The sequence below is a fragment of the Procambarus clarkii genome, chromosome 55 (assembly GCF_040958095.1).
Source record: "Procambarus clarkii isolate CNS0578487 chromosome 55, FALCON_Pclarkii_2.0, whole genome shotgun sequence".
Classification (NCBI taxonomy): Eukaryota; Metazoa; Arthropoda; class Malacostraca; order Decapoda; family Cambaridae; genus Procambarus; species Procambarus clarkii.
The window spans coordinates 6,744,535-6,758,119 of NC_091204.1; the positions used below are offsets into that span (position 1 = coordinate 6,744,535).

The 13,585-nt window shown below is 34.8% G+C and overlaps 1 long non-coding RNA gene across 2 annotated transcripts; it reads right to left on the minus strand.

Moving 5' to 3' along the window:
* Nucleotides 1-1,593: 1,593 nt before the first annotated feature.
* On the minus strand, nt 1,594-12,129 carry LOC138352806 (uncharacterized). Of its 2 annotated transcripts, XR_011222876.1 has the most exons (4): nt 12,044-12,120; nt 8,825-8,902; nt 6,234-6,340; nt 1,594-1,963 (listed from the first exon to the last, which is right to left on the minus strand). It is a non-coding gene; the product is annotated as an uncharacterized lncRNA (long non-coding RNA). The 2 variants fall into 2 exon arrangements; XR_011222877.1 differs by lacking the exon at nt 8,825-8,902 and having other exon boundaries at nt 12,044-12,129.
* Between the last annotated feature and the right edge of the window lie 1,456 nt (nt 12,130-13,585).

A 13,585-nucleotide genomic window follows, 5' to 3' on the forward strand; every position in this document is an offset into this window, starting at 1 on the left:
ATGTCATGCTGAGATCAGTCTGACGTTACAAGCAGTTATTGTTACTTAAAACAAAAACAAGTAAAATTTTCCGAGTATACATATAACACTATAGTTTTTCTATGACTAATAATAAAAATCTATTAATCAAAAGTTTAGGACTAATTAACTAAAAATAAAAATCTACAAGTGAATGTAAACACAGTCAAGTATAATATTCATGTAGAAAGAGAAAGAAAAAGAGAGAGAGAAGGAAAGAAAGAGAAAGGGAGAAAGAGAGAGAGAAAGAAAAGAAAAAACAGTCATGTATAATATTCATATTAGCACCATGCAATATAACTTAGATTAAGTAAAAATCTCAGACATTTTTAAATCAAATGAAATATGAGAGCCAGAGAGAGACCCAGAGCCAGAGAGAGAGCGCCACAGAGCCAGAGAACGAGAGAGCCAGAGAGAGAGTGAGTCAGAGCCAGAGAGAGAGAGAGCCAGAGCCAGAGAGAGAGAGAGCCAGAGCCAGAGAGAGAGAGAGAGAGCCAGAGAGAGAGAGAGAGCCAGAGAGAGAGAGAGAGCCAGAGAGAGAGAGAGTCAGAGCCAGAGAGAGAGAGTCAGAGAGAGAGAGCCAGAGCCAGAGCCAGAGAGAGAGAGCCAGAGAGAGAGAGTCAGAGAGAGAGAGCCAGAGCCAGAGAGAGCCAGAGCCAGAGAGAGAGAGCCAGAGAGAGAGAGAGCCAGAGAGAGAGAGAGTCATAGAGAGAGAGAGAGAGAGAGAGAGAGAGAGAGAGAGAGAGAGAGAGAGAGAGAGAGAGAGAGAGAGAGCGAGAGCGAGAGCCAGAGAGAGCCAGAGCGAGAGAGCCAGAGAAAGAGAGAAAGAGAGAAAGAGAGAAAGAGAGAAAGAGAGAAAGAGAGAAAGAGAGAGAGAGAGAGAGAGAGAGAGAGAGAGAGAGAGAGAGAGAGAGCCGGAGCCAGAGAGAGAGAGCCGGAGCCAGAGAGAGAGAGCCGGAGCCAGAGAGAGAGAGCCAGAGCCAGAGAGAGAGAGATAGAGCCAGAGAGAAAGAGAGAGCCAGAGAGAGAGATCCAGAGCCAGAGAGAGAGAGAGAGCCAGAGAGAGAGAGAGAGACAGAGCCAGAGAGAGCCAGAGCCAGAGAGAGCCAGAGCCAGAGAGAGCCAGAGCCAGAGAGAGAGAGAGAGAGCCACAGAGAGAGAGAGAGCAAGAGAGCCAGAGAGAGAGAGTGAGAGAGAGAGCCAGAGAGAGAGAGAGTGAGAGAGAGAGCCAGAGAGAGAGAGAGAGCCAGAGAGAGAGCAAGAGAGCCAGAGAGAGCCAGAGAGAGAGCCAGAGAGAGAGAGAGAGCAAGAGAGCCAGAGAGAGAGAGAGAGAGAGAGAGAGAGAGAGAGAGAGAGAGAGAGAGAGAGAGAGAGAGAGAGAGAGAGAGAGAGCCAGAGAGAGAGAGAGAGAGCAAGAGAGCCAGAGAGAGAGCGAGAGAAAGAGAGAAAGAAAGAGAGAGAAAGAGAGAGACAGACAGACAGAGACAGAAAGACACACACACAACAAAAGAGGAGACAGAACAAAATTAAGGCAAGGAGAGAGAAGACAGAACAGAAACAACAGAGAGAGGAGAGAAATGAGAAATCATTGAAGAGAAGGGGAAGAGAAACACAAGATAAGAAAAAGATACAAGAAAAATATACAAGATAAAAATGACATAAATGAATACCACAAATATAAAAAGTAAAGGAAGAGAGAAGCTAGAAGAGACAGGAAACGAGAGGTGTTAGAAGAGAGGAGGAAAGGAGAGATTAAAAGACAAGAAAAACAGGAGAGAAACGTAAAAGAAATAAAAAAAAGGGACATTTGTCAGGAGAGAAAATAAAGAGACCAGAGAAGACCATATATCAAGAGTGTGAGGATAAAGACTTATATATTTTCTTAGTAGACATCCTCTGGCTGTTGTTGCCCCTCTTGTATACGAATTGTACTTGCAAGTTTTCCCTGAAAAGATATTAACAAAATTAATATTTAATTATTTATTTATATAAATTACACACACACAAACTTTATATATATATATATATATATATATATATATATATATATATATATATATATATATATATATATATATATATATATATAATTTCGTAAACCTCACCCTGTAAACATTTATGTTTCTACATGTTAAACAAGCTACGAGGATGAGGGAAGGGGATGTTCCCTCCATGCTGGATATTATATTTACCAGGAAAGAGAAAGATATATTTATCATTCAGTACCTCCCTCCTTTGGTACCTCCCTTTTCCTCCTTTCAGTACCTCCCTCCTTTTACCCAAGTGACATTGTCACTTGGGGAAAAGTGACCATGTCTTTTTGGGAATAAAGTATGCAATGCATTATAATCTGGAAGAAAATGAGCTTGAAGCAGTTAAAAACCTGACTTGTGGAGAGGTCATTATGGGGAACTCAGATATTTCCTTAAGGAATTTGACAAACACTTGCTGTTAGGATATGAAGTAAATGAGATGTATGTCAAGTTTTGTGAAATATATGATAATGGCACAACAAAATTTATACTAAAGCAGAGATGCAGAACTAGGAAAAAGGGAAAAATTGCCCAAACATACAAGCAATACAAAGATGCGAGAAACAACAATAGCAGTAAGGAGAGGGGCAGAAAGACTATGACTTTCGGTCATATTCAACAACACAAATATACATACACACACACACATTATTGGAAAAAATTGGAATTGGAATATTGGAAAAAATAATTAAAACTAAATGGGTAGAACACCTGGAGAGAAATGATATAATTTTAGACAGACAGTATGGTTTTCGATTTGGAAGATCCTGTGTATCGAATTTACTCAGTTTCTATAATCGAGCAACAGATATATTACAGGAAAGAGATGGTTGGGTTGACTGCATCTATCTGGACCTAAAAAAGGCATTCGACAGAGTTCCACATAGAGAGGTTGTTCTGGAAACTGGAAAATATTCGAGGGGTGACAGGTAAGCTTCTAACATGGATGAAAAATTTTCTGACTGATAGAAAAATGAGGGCAGTAATCAGAGGCAATGTATCGGACTGGAGAAATGTCACAAGTGGAGTACCACAGGGTTCAGTTCTTACACCAGTGATGTTTATTGTCTACATAAATGATCTACCAGTTGGTATACAGAATTACATGAACATGTTTGCTGATCATGCTAAGATAATAGGAAGGATAAGAAATTTAGATTGTCATGCCCTTCAAGAAAACCTGGATAAAATAAGTATATGGAGCACCACTTGGCAAATGGAATTTAATGTTAATAAATGCCATGTTATGGAATGTGGAACAGGAGAACATAGACCCCACACAACCTATACATTATGTGAGAAATCTTTAAAGAATTCTGATAAAGAAAGAGATCTAGGGGTGGTTCTAGATAGAAAACTATCACCTGAGGACCACATAAAGAATATTGTGCGAGGAGCCTATGCTACGATTTCTAACTTTAGAATTGCGTTTAAATACATGGATGGTGATATACTAAAGAAATTGTTCATGACTTTTGTTATGCCAAAGCTAGAATATGCAGCTATTGTGTGGTGCCCAACAACAGAAGTTGGCCCATATCTTAAGAAGCACATCAACAAACTGGAAAAGGTGCAAAGACATGCTACTAAGTGGCTCCCAGAACTGAAGGGCAAGAGCTACGAGGAGAGGTTAGAGGCATTAAATATGCCAAAACTAAAAGACAGAAGAAAGAGGTGATATGATCACTACATACAAAATAGTAATAGGAATTGATAAAATCGACAGGGAAGATTTCCTGAGACCTGGAACTTCAAGAACAGGAGGTCATAGATTGAAACTAGCTTAACACAGATGCTAAAGAAATATAAGAAAATTCACTTTCGCAAATAGCGTGGTAGACGGTTGGAACAAGTTAGGTGAGAAGGTGGTGGAGGCCAAGACTGTCAGTAGTTTCAAAGCGTTATATGACAAAGAGTGCTGGGAAGACGGTCTCATCCTGTAACTACACTTAGGTAATTACACACACACTATATATATATATATATATATATATATATATATATATATATATATATATATATATATATATATATATATATATATATATATGTCGTACCTAGTAGCCAGAACTCACTTTTTGGCCTACTATTCAAGGCCCGATTTGCCTAATAAGCCAAGTCTTCCTGAATTAATATATTTTTTCTAATTTTTTTCTTACGAAATGATAAAGCTACCCATTTCATTATGTATGAGGTCAATTTTTTTTTATTGGAGTTAAAATTAACGTAGATATATGACCGAACCTAACCAACCCTACCTAACCTAACCTAACCTATCTTTATAGGTTAGGTTTGGTTAGGTAGCCGAAAAAGTTAGGTTAGGTTAGGTTAGGTAGGTTAGGTAGTCGAAAAATTATTAATTCATGAAAACTTGGCTTATTAGGCAAATCGGGCCTTGAATAGTAGGCCAAAAAGTGAGTTCTGGCTACTAGGTACGACATATATATATATATATATATATATATATATATATATATATATATATATATATATATATATATATATATATATATATATATGTCGTACCTAGTAGCCAGAACGCACTTCTCAGCCTACTATGCAAGGCCCGATTTGCCTAATAAGCCAAGTTTTCATGTATTAATTGTTTTTCGACTACCTAACCTACCTAACCTAACCTAACCTACCTTTTTCGGCTACCTAACCCAACCTAACCTATAAAGATAGGTTAGGTTAGGTTAGGTAGGGTTGGTTAGGTTTGGTCATATATCTACGTTAATTTTAACTCCAATAAAAAAAAATTGATCTCATACATAATGAAATGGGTAGCTTTATCATTTCATAAGAAAAAAATTAGAAAAAATATAATAAATCATGAAAACTTGGCTTATTAGGCAAATCGGGCCTTGCATAGTAGGCTGAGAAGTGCGTTCTGGCTACTAGGTACGACATATATATATATATATATATATATCTATATATATATATATATGTATATATAATTATATATACAGGTACGACTAGGTACATATATACATATATACATACAGGTACATATATACAGGTACATATATATATATACAGGTACATATATACAGGTTATATATATACAGGTACAACTAGGTACGACATATATATATATATATATATATCTATATATATATATATATGTCGTACCTAATAGCCAGAACGCACTTCTCAGCCTACTATTCAAGGCCCGATTTGCCTAATAAGCCAAGTTTTCATGAATTAATGTTTTTTCGTCTACCTAACCTACCTAACCTAACCTAACCTAGCTTTTTTTGGCTACCTAACCTAACCTTACCTATAAATATAGGTTAGGTTAGGTTAGGTAGGGTTGGTTAGGTTCGGTCATATATCTAAGTTAATTTTAACTCCAATAAAAAAAAATTGACCTCATACATAGAGAAAAGGGTTGCTTTATCATTTCAGAAGAAAAAAATTATAGTAAATATATTAATTCAGGAAAACTTGGCTTATTAGGCAAATCGGGCCTTGAATAGTAGGCTGAGAAGTGAGTTCTGGCTACTAGGTACGACATATATATATATATATATATATATATATATATATATATATATATATATATATATATATATATATATATATATATATATATATATATATATATATATATATATATATATATATATATATATCGTACCTAGTAGCCAGAACGCACTTTTCAGCCTACTATGCAAGGCCCGATTTGCCTAATAAGCCAAGTTTTCATGAATTAATATATTTTCTCTATTTTTTTTCTTACGAAATGATAAAGCTATCCATTTCATTATGTATGAGGTCAATTCTTTTTTTATTGGAGTTAAAATTAATATAGATATATGACCGAACCTAACCAACCCTACCTAACCTATCTTTATAGGTTAGGTTAGGTAGATGAAAATGTTAGGTTAGGTAGTCGAAAAAACATTAATTCATGAAAACTTGGCTTATTAGGCAAATCGGGCCTTGCATAGTAGGCTGAGATGTGCGTTCTGGCTACTAGGTACGACACGTTATATATATATTTATATATATATTTATATATTTATATATATATATATATATATATATATATATATATATATATATATATATATATATATATATATATATATATATATATATATATATATATATATATATATATATATATATCGGACAATTAGTAAAAAAAAAAAAAAAAAAATTAATATATTTTACCTTGTACCTAGATCCACCAGGCCTGTTTGGTGCATGTTTCAGTACTTCAGAAATCTGGAAGGTCACATCCTCCTCCTCAACTTGTGGATGTGCGTTGATAGATGATTCTTTAAAATTAAGTTATTTATATAATAATAAATTCAGTATAACAATAATATTCTGTAAAATTAAAAGTAATTTATACATCAATCAGATAAAACTCTCCAGAGATGGTGATACACAACATATAAAGGACAAGCTTCAGAACAAAATATGCATTTAGGAATAAGGTTTTGTACATGTAGGTAGCACATGAGAAAATAAGTGGAAGGTGATCAAGTTTATATTAACATGTTAATGGCTTTGTTAAGGCTTCGCAAGAATGAAAAAATATTAATAATATAATATCACCTACCAATTAATTGTACATCATTTATAAGTCAATTATTTGCATTATTATTATTCAATACTAATGATATAAAAATGCATTTTGTAATCTACTATTTATGCAAGTATTAAGCACAGGATCATGAAATAAACTGCAAAATACTGTAATGGATAAACCAATTAAGTTTACATTATCCTATAGCTAAGTCAGTCAGATCTGTTAGCAGCAGAGAACAATTATGCCCAACCTCTATTAAATGAAACAATCTTAATAGCAAGTGATAGAAATATAATCATTTATGCTTGGGAAAATATTATGGAATGGTTCCAAATATGAAAAATATTAAGTTTTTTGGTTAAATTTTTTTAATTTAAAATTTAAATTTTTAAGTGAATTTTAAACTTTAAAAAAATTATTTAATTTTTTGGTTACTTACTTAAAATAACATTATATAGTTCTTGTTTTTGTAGAAATGCCAATTTCTTCTTTTGCCCTCCAGACTGTATAGTGACCACAGGCAGTTTGTTCATATCTTCATTATTCTTCGAACCGTGGTTGCACAATCAGACCCACGTACACTGGTTAAAAGCATCACCTAAAAGCAACAACAAACAAAAATTATATATATATATATATATATATATATATATATATATATATATATATATATATATATATATATATATATATATATATATATGTCGTACCTAGTAGCCAGAACGCACTTCTCAGCCTACTATGCAAGGCCCGATTTGCCTAATAAGCCAAGTTTTCCTTAATTAATATATTTTCTCTAATTTTTTTCTTATGAAATGATAAAGCTACCCATTTCATTATGTATGAGGTCAATTTTTTTTATTGGAGTTAAAATTAACGTAGATATATGACCAATGTAACCAACCCTACCTAACCTAACCTAACCTATCTTTATAGATTAGGTTAGGTTAGGTAGCCAAAAAAGTTAGGTTAGGTTAGGTAGTCGAAAAACAATTAATTCATGAAAACTTGGCTTATTAGGCAAATCGGGATATGCATAGTAGGCTGAGAAGTGCGTTCTGGCTACTAGGTACGACATTATATATATATATATATATATATATATATATATATATATATATATATATATATATATATATATATATATATATATATGTGTGTGTGTGTGTATGTATGCCATATACATATATATGCTATGTTGTATGCTACAACTTGGCTGATAATAAAGCCATTCACAACTGCAGGCCTAATAAAAAAAGGAGGTGGCATAGCAATATCTTACAAAGATACCTTCATCTGCAATAGTGTCATTAGTAATAGAGACGACTATTGTGAATATACCTTTGCCAAGTTCTCCAGTAAATCCCTTAAATCATCCTTGACTATAAGTGCCATCTATAGATTTCCCAATACCAACATAGCTTCATTCTCAGATAACGTAAGGAATCTTATCATAAATAACAATCTCAACAAAAATCAAACCAACTTAGTGGTTTGTAATGGTGAACAAAACATGCAGATACTTATATATAACCTGTGAATAGAGTGTAATAACAGCAAAACTATTTGTTTATTGTTTTATGACCATAATAATTGAATCACTAATATGATTCACTAATATATAATCCTAATAATAATCACTAATATATAATCCAATGAGCATGCTGCATCTCTTTCAGTCTCTTTGCAATTTGAACAAGAGGGTTTTTAATTGATCGAACCATATTCTTAAAGTAAAGTAAATGAGATGTATTCCATATGTTGCAAAATATACGATGAAGGCACACAAACATTCATACCAAATCTGAAGGGCAGGATTTATGAGGAGACATTTGAGGCATTAAATATTCCAAAACTAAAAGACAGAAGGAAAAGAGGAGATATGATCACTACGTACAAAACAGTAACAGGAATTGATAAACTTGATAGGGAAGATTTCCCGAGACCTAAAATTTCAAGAACAAGAGGTTATAGACTTAAACGAACTAAACAAAGATGCCGAAGAAATGTAAGATAATTCACTTTTGCAAACAGAATGGTAAACGGTTGGAACAAGTTAGGTGAGAAGGTGGTGGTGGCCAAAACCGTCAAAAGTTTCAAAGCATTATATGACATATATATATATATATATGCATATATATGACATATATATATGTGCATATAAATATATTATATATATACTGATAATTAGCTAAAAATATATTCAAGTAAATGTAAATTATTTTACCTTGCACCTAGATCCACCAAGCTTGTATGGTGTGCATTTCAGTACTTCGGAAATCTGGAACGATCTGGAATCTCTTATCTGCAATGAAACAATACATATTATTGCACTTGCCACAATACCACACAAGAATCAGTACGCCTTACCACACAATCAGTACGACTGTTTTCAGCGAGCCACTGAACACACTGAAGATTGATAACCCAAATGAATTTTTCATGGATATGATACCAACATCAAATCATAAATCAGATGTGATCCTATCCCCACTTGATTTTGAAGAAGCCATAGACAGTATGCCTATGCACTCTGCACCAGGCCCTGAGTCTTGGAACTCTATATTCATCTAGAACTGTAAAAAAACGTTATCGCAGGCCCTTCACATTCTTTGGAGACAAAGCCAAGATACTGGCATTATCCCTGACATACTAAAAACAGCAGAGATAGCACCGCCCCATAAAGGAGGAAATAAGGCAGAGGCAAAAAACTACAGACCGATAGCACTAACATCGCACATCATAAAAATCTTTGAGAGAATGCTAAGAAGTAAGATCACCAAATACATGGAATCACAGCATCTCCATAACCCCAGACAACATGGTTTCAGAACAGGGCTCTCTTGCCTATCACAGTTGCTTGACCACTCTGACATGGCACTAGATGCCATGGAAGACAAACAAAACGCTGATGTAATTTACACAGATTTCGCAAAAGCCTTTGACAAATGTGACCATTGTGTTATTGCACATAAAATGCGTTCAAAAGGAATTACCAGAAAAATAGGCAGATGGATATACAACTTCCTGACTAATAGAACCCAATGTGTAGTAGTCAACAAAATAAAATCTGGACCATCAACCGTAAAGAGCTCAGTCCCCAAGGGTACTGTGCTTGCTCCAATACTTTTTCTCATCCTCATATCGGACATAGACAAGGACACAACCTATAGTACTTGATCATCCTTTGCAGATGACACTAGAATCTTCACGAGACTAGGCAACATAGAGGACACGGCAAACCTCCAATCAGATGTAAATCAGGTCTTTCTATGGGCTACAGAAAATAACATGGTGATTAACGAACATAAGTTTCAGCTCATGCGCTACGGAAAAAATGAAAATATAAAAACGGAAACCACTTACAAAACTCAGTCAAATCATAACATTGAACGGAAAAGCAACGTAAAGGATTTGGGTGCACTGATGTCAGAAGGCCTTACATTTAAAGAACACAATAAAGTAGCCGTCACAACTGCAAGAAAAATGACAGGATAGATAACAAGAACTTTTCACACTAGAGATGCTATACCGATGATGATAGTTTTCAAGACGCTAGTGCTCTCTAGAGTGGAATACTGCTGCATAATGAAAGCCCCTTTCAAAGCTGGAGAAATTACTGACCTATACTTATGCATTTATCTTCGGTTTAACACAACAGGCACCAGACACACACTAGGCATCATACACACTAGGATAAAACAAACATTAGGCTGGAAGTCAGAAAAGAATTCAAAGAATTTTACTGGAAAGGCTTGCTGTTAGGAAAGGAAGTAATTGAGATGAATTAATGCACAGTATGTCAATTTTGTGAAATATATGATAAAGGAACAAAAACATTTATACCAAAACAGAGATGCAGAACTAGGAAACAGGATTTGTTCAACTGTAATTTCAAGACGGCCAGAGACCAAAAGACACAAAAATGGAATCAATATACGAAGAGGCCAAACCCCCAAACATACCAGTAATACAAAGAGAAACAACTACACGGCAGTGAGGAGAGAGGCAGAAAGAATTTTTGAAAAAAAGAATAAACAAATGTAAAGCAGAACAAATCATATTCTATAAATACAGCAACAACCAATTGCAGGTAAAGGATAATATTTAGAGCTTTTAAATGCATGGATGGCGAAATACTCAAGAAATTGTTCACGACTTTTGTTAGACTAAAGCTGGAATATGCAGCGGTTGTATGGTGCCCATATCTTAAGAAGCACATAAACTGGAAAAGGTGCAAAGACATGCTACTAAGTGGCTCCCAGAATTGAAGGACAAGAACTATGAGGAGAGGTTAGAGGCATTAAATATACCAAATATACTACACAAATATATATACTACACATACACAATACTAGGATGCACAATAAACTACCCTACACAGGCTGAGTATGGTGTGTACAATAAATGATTAGCTAAAAGATAAGAATGAGTTTGTATAAATGGGGTTAAATCAGAGTGGGAAAATGTAAGTGGAGTTCCTCAAAACTCTGTCCTGGGACCTCTGTAATTCATAATATATACAAATAATTTAGACTCAGGTTTGATCAGCAATATTTGAAAATTTCCAGATGATACAAAAGGGATTTTTTTTCTGGATTCAGGATTATTTTTTTTATGGCTGAAAACATGTTTTCAGCAATAAAAGAAATACAGTATTGCTGGAACAACCGTCGACATCTTCAAGAGAAAACCTGAACATCTTTAAGAAGTGCTGGACAAACAAGGCTGTGGTGGATATGTGGGCCTGAGGGGCCTGTCCAAGCAACAGCCTGTTGGACCAAGCTCTCACATGTCAAGCCTGGCCTTGGAAGGGCTTGGTGAGTAGAACAACTACCAGAACCCTATAATGCATGTATCAAGCAGATAACTAGGTTGTAGAGGATAGATAACATAGTGATTATAAGAAAACTAAAAACTCACTGGAAGCAATATAAATTACAAGAGTTGATACTCAACTTCTTTCCATTGTAGCTCCCGTGTGTCAGCTTATCACTCTACTGCTAATATCACGGTATTGCAGAATATGTCTCGACATTGCCAAGATGTCCAGGCAGTGAACACCACATAATGCAGTGCAGTCCTGTAACAATAAGCACAGTAAGTATGGGCATGGAGGGGGTGCAGCAGTGGCTTGTGAAGGGCTGGAGAGTAAATGGACATGCCCAGGGGTAAAAAGCATTAGGGTAACAGAACATAGCCCATAAAAATAGTAATGACTGTGAATGAATAATTATATGAATGCAATAATATTTCATATCTCAATAGGAATACTAAGCAGGGTGCAAGACAAGGTACTGGTGGTGATAGTGGTTGGTACAAGTCCTCACATCTCCACAGACACCAGTAACAGCCCTCACCTCCCAACACAGTACCCTTGGACCTTTATTACAGAAAAATAGAATCAATTAATATAATAAAATATAAAATATAAGTGTTTACTTACGATAATACTATCGGTGGAACACAAAATCTTCTTCTTCTTGATAGTAGGTGCAGTTTGCATGAAGGATTTGTCCTCGCCATGACTGAACTGACGACAAAATGGCCGCTGTGTTGATATGGCGTCAGATGACGCTGTGACGTCACAGGTGAGGGACGCTTTGCGCATTACTCCCTCGTACTTAAAAAGTACTACAGGTACTTTTTGGTTTTATTTTTGAATATGGCAGAAGTTGGACAGCTTTTCAAATCATTATAAGGGAGTGAGTTCCATAGACTAGGTCCCTTTATTTACATAGAGTGTTTACATAGATTAAGTTTGATTCTGGGGATATCAAAGAGATATTTATGTCTGGTGGGGTGGCCATGTGTTCTATTACATCTGTCCAGGAAGAGTTTCAGAACAGGGTTTGCACTTAGAAAAAGAGCTTTATAAACGTAATTTACACAGGAGAATGTATGGAGTGAATTTGTTTAGCATGTTTAAGGATTTGAACAAGGGAGCTGTGTGTTGTCTGAAGGTAGAGTTAGTTATTGTCCTGATAGCAGATTTTTACTGGATGATGATGGGCTTGAGGTAGTTTGCAGAGGTTGAACCCCAAGCACAAACACCATAAGAATGACACAGTTTTTTAAGATTTATGTAAAAATTTAAAAATAATAGTGAATGCTATGGTATTATAATGTTTTCATGCTTTATATTTAAGAATAAATAATTTTCAGTCAACATTTAGTTTTTTTGTTTACTTTCTGTAAAGCTATCCAATTTACGTTCTTATAACATAAATATAACATTTATATGACGTCAGTATAACGTTATTTACACGACATCATTACGTTATTATGATGTTATATTAACGTATAATTCCTGTATGAAAACCAGAATATATATTGAACTTTATGTTTTAAACCTTGTAAAGTTATCATAAAACTTGGAATAAGACGGTAAGCATGCTTTACTTATGAAAATATACAAACAAATCAACAAAAACATTTTAACATAAAAAACATAAACATAACATAAATTAAATGCATGCATGGGAGTTAACTGGAACTCTGTAATATTGCATACATGAACCTTAAGGTATAAACCCAGTGTATTTACTCATGCAGTTCTTTCCTAAATCTAAATTTTTCCAATTTTTACACTTTGTTTCGAGTTCTGTCTTGTGTTGCTACTTTTAATACCCCATTAATGTCCCCTTTGTTATGTCCATTCATCCCATTGTGCACCTCTACCTCCCTGATATCCTTAAAAAAGCAAGAGTAACGCCAGTTCATAAAGGAGGTAACACGGCAGACATAAATAATTACAGACCCATATCGAATCTACCTATATTATCAAAAATATTTTTTTTTTTTTACAAACAGCTCTACTCCAATCTTGTAAAATTCAATATACTAAGTCCCTGTCAGTTTGGCTTCAGCTCCCAAAAGAGTACCAATGATGCTATTATTAGTCTGCTTGACTTAATCTTCTCAGCCCTTGACAAAAGTGAGTTTCCAATTGAACTCTTCATCGGCCTGAGAAAGGCCTTTGATACTG